This window comes from Maylandia zebra, unplaced genomic scaffold (genome assembly GCF_041146795.1).
Source record: "Maylandia zebra isolate NMK-2024a unplaced genomic scaffold, Mzebra_GT3a scaffold09, whole genome shotgun sequence".
In the NCBI taxonomy this organism is placed as follows: Eukaryota; Metazoa; Chordata; class Actinopteri; order Cichliformes; family Cichlidae; genus Maylandia; species Maylandia zebra.
The window spans coordinates 562,501-566,819 of record NW_027490039.1 but is presented as its reverse complement, the minus strand read 5'-3'; positions in this window follow the sequence as shown (position 1 = coordinate 566,819).

Sequence of the window (4,319 nt, the reverse complement as noted above, 5' to 3'; positions counted from 1 at the left end):
CCAGCCGCTCCATCTCTCCCCGCTCTGGCGTGGAGTACCATCGGCACGTGGGCCCGCCACAGCCACAACTCGCGCCCGCTGCATCTCGGGCCGCGGGCGTCTACTCTGCTGGAGTACCAGGGGCAGTGCGCGGGGAGTGTGTGGACAAGCAAGCGTGGCCGAGTGTGGGCCGTGTACCAGGGGCACGGAGAAAAGTTGTCCTACCATAGGCACGAGGAGTGTGTGTGTGTGTGGCAAAGTGTTTCTGAGCGGTGTACCAGGGGCACGAAGAAAATGTGTCGTACCATAGGCACGAGCAGTGTGTGTGTCTGTGTGTGGCAAGGTTTTTCTGCGCAGTGTACCAGGGGCACGGAGAAAAGTCGTCGTACCATAGGCACGAGAAAAGTTGTCGTACCATAGGCACGAGGAGTGTGTGTGTGGCAAAGTGTTTCTGAGCGGTGTACCAGGGGCACGAAGAAAATGTGTCGTACCATAGGCACGAGGAGTGTGTGTGTGTGTGTGTGTGTGTGGCTTAGTGTTTCTGAGCGGTGTACCAGGGGCACGGAGAAAAGTTGTCGTACCATAGGCACGAGAAGTGTGTGTGTGGCAAAGTGTTTCTGCGCAGTGTACCAGGGGCACGGAGAAAAGTTGTCGTACCATAGGCACAAGCAGTGTGTGCGTGTGTGTGGCAAAGTGTTTCTGCGCAGTGTACCAGGGGCATGTTTGAATTTACATTCTGGAGTACCAGGGGCACGAGGATTTTGCCAGTGGTGTTTTGCTTTGTCAGTGGGAGGGGGCTTAAGTGTGGGTCCACGGGGCATGCTGGAGGTCAAGGTCCATGCTGGATATGCAGTGGAGGGTAACTGCAGGAGAAGGAAAGCTAGTGGGGGATTAGAGCAAGGGAGGATGTGCGTCCCCGGGGCCTGCTGGAGGTCAAGGTCCATGCTGGATATGCGCTGGAGCGTAACTACAAGAAAGGTAAGCTAGTGGGGGACTAGAGCAGGGGAGGATGTGCGTCCCCGGGGCATGCTGGAGGTCAAGGGCCATGCTGGATATGCGGTGGAGGGTAACTGCAGGAGAAGGAAAGCTCATGGGGGATTAGAGCGGAGGAGTATGTGGGTCCTCGGGGCCTGCTGGAGGGCAAGGGCCATGCTGGATTTGTGGTGGAGGGTAACTGCGGGAGAAGGAAAGCTAGTGGGGGAGTAGAGCAGAGGAGTATGTTGGTCCCCGGGGCCTGCTGGAGGTCCAGGTCCATGCCCGATGTGAGTAGCAGCAGGGCCAGCGCGCCCAGGAGCACATCTTTTTCGACCGTGAAGGAGACAGGAGGCCGACTCACTGCCTCGGCTAAATGGAGAGGGAATTTCAGAAGGGCCAGGGCAAAAGCATGGACCTTTTCAGCTGTAAGGGAGGCAAGAGCAAGGTGTGATGTAGGTCCCCGGGGCCTGCTGGAGGTCCAGGTCCATGCCCGATGTGAGTAGCAGCAGGGCCAGCGCGCCCAGGAGCACATCTTTTTCGACCGTAAAGGAGACAGGAGGCCGACTCTCTGCCTCGGCTAAATGGAGAGGGAATTTCAGAAGGGCCAGGGCACAAGCATGGACCTTTTTCAGCTGTAAGGGAGGCAAGAGCAAGGTGTGATGTAGGTCCCCGGGGCCTGCTGGAGGTCCAGGTCCATGCCCGATGTGAGTAGCAGCAGGGCCAGCGCGCCCAGGAGCACATCTTTTTCGACCGTAAAGGGAGACAGGAGGCCGACTCTCTGCCTCGGCTAAATGGAGAGGGAATTTCAGAAGGGCCAGGGCACAAGCATGGACCTTTTTCAGCTGTAAGGGAGGCAAGAGCAAGGTGTGATGTAGGTCCCCGGGGCCTGCTGGAGGTCCAGGTCCATGCCCGATGTGAGTAGCAGCAGGGCCAGCGCGCCCAGGAGCACATCTTTTTCGACCGTAAAGGGAGACAGGAGGCCGACTCACTGCCTCGGCTAAATGGAGAGGGAATTTCAGAAGGGCCAGGGCACAAGCATGGACCTTTTTCAGCTGTAAGGGAGGCAAGAGCAAGGTGTGATGTAGGTCCCCGGGGCCTGCTGGAGGTCCAGGTCCATGCCCGATGTGAGTAGCAGCAGGGCCAGCGCGCCCAGGAGCACATCTTTTTCGACCGTAAAGGGAGACAGGAGGCCGACTCACTGCCTCGGCTAAATGGAGAGGGAATTTCAGCAGGGCCAGGGCACAGGCATGGACCTTTTTCAGCTGTAAGGGAGGCAAGAGCAAGGTGCGATGTAGGTCCCCGGGGCCTTTTGTCGTACCATAGGCACGAGTGGTGTGTGTGTGTGGCAAAGACTTTCTGCGCAGTGTCCCAGGGGCACGGGGAAAGGTTGTTGTACCATAGGCACGAGAAAAGTTGTCGTACCATAGGCACGAGAAAAGTTGTCGTACCATAGGCACGAGTGGTGTGTGTGTGTGTGGCAAAGTGCTACTGAGCGGTGTACCAGGGGCAGGGCGAAAAGTTGTTGTACCATAGGCACGAGAAAAGTTGTTGTACCATAGGCACGAGAAAAGCTGTCATACCAGGGGCACGGAGGAAAGTTGTTGTACCATAGGCACGAGAAAAGTTGTCGTACCATAGGCACGAGGAGAGTTTGTGTGGCAAAGTGCTACTGAGCGGTGTACCAGGGGCACGGCGAAAAGTTGTTGTACCATAGGCACGAGAAAAGTTGTCGTACCATAGGCACGAGAAAAGTTGTCGTACCATAGGTACGAGGAGTGTGCGTGTGCGGCAAAGTGCTACTGAGCGGTGTACCAGGGGCACGGCGAAAAGTTGTTGTACCATAGGCACGAGAAAAGTTGTTGTACCATAGGCACGAGAAAAGCTGTCGTACCAGGGGCACGGAGGAAAGTTGTTGTACCATAGGCACGAGAAAAGTTGTCGTACCATAGGCACGAGGAGAGTGTGTGTGTGGCAAAGTGCTACTGAGCGGTGTACCAGGGGCACGGCGAAAAGTTGTTGTACCATAGGCACGAGAAAAGTTGTTGTACCATAGGCACAAGAAAAGCTGTCGTACCAGGGGCACGGAGGAAAGTTGTTGTACCATAGGCACGAGAAAAGTTGTCGTACCATAGGCACGAGGAGAGTGTGTGTGTGGCAAAGTGCTACTGAGCGGTGTACCAGGGGCACGGCGAAAAGTTGTTGTACCATAGGCACGAGAAAAGTTGTTGTACCATAGGCACAAGAAAAGCTGTCGTACCAGGGGCACGGAGGAAAGTTGTTGTACCATAGGCACGAGAAAAGTTGTCGTACCATAGGCACGAGGAGAGTTTGTGTGGCAAAGTGCTACTGAGCGGTGTACCAGGGGCACGGCGAAAAGTTGTTGTACCATAGGCACGAGAAAAGCTGTCGTACCAGGGGCACGGAGGAAAGTTGTTGTACCATAGGCACGAGAAAAGTTGTCGTACCATAGGCACGAGGAGAGTTTGTGTGGCAAAGTGCTAGTGAGCGGTGTACCAGGGGCACGGCAAAAAGTTGTTGTACCATAGGCACGAGAAAAATTGTCGTACCATAGGCACGAGAAAAGTTGTCGTACCATAGGCACAAGCAGTGCGTGCGTGCGTGCGTGCGTGCGTGCGTGCGTGCGTGTGTGTGTGTGTGTGTGCGGCAGTTCTTCTGCGCAGTGTACCAGGGGCACATTTCAATGTGCTTTCTGGAGTACCAGGGGCACGAGGATTTTGCCAGTGGTGTTCTGCTTTGTTAGTGGGAGGGGGCTTAAGTGTGGGTCCCCGGGGCCTGCTGGAGGTCCAGGTCCATGCTAGACATGTGGCACAGGGTAACTGCAGGGGGGGGGGGTAATGTGGGTCCACGGGGCCTGCTGGAGGTCAAGGTCCGTGCTAGATATGTGGTACAGGGTTAACTGCAGGAGGGGGGGGGGGGGGGGTAATGTGGGTCCCCGGGGCCTGCTGGAAGTCAAGGTCCATGCTAGACATGTGGCACAGGGTAACTGCAGGGGGGGGGGGGGGGGGTAATGTGGGTCCACGGGGCCTGCTGGAGGTCAAGGTCCGTGCTAGATATGTGGTACAGGGTTAACTGCAGGAGGGGGGGGGGTAATGTGGGTTCACGGGGCCTGCTGGAGGTCAAGGTCCATGCTGGATATGCGCTGGAGCGTAACTGCAAGAAAGGAAAGCTAGTGGGGGAGTAGAGCAGGGGAGTATGTGGGTCCCCAGGGCCTGCTGGAGGTCCAGGTCCATGCTAGATATGTGGCACAGGGTAACTGCAGGGGGGGGTAATGTGGGTCCACGGGGGCCTGCTGGAAGTCAAGGTCCATGCTAGACATGTGGTACAGGGTAACTGCAGGGGGAAGG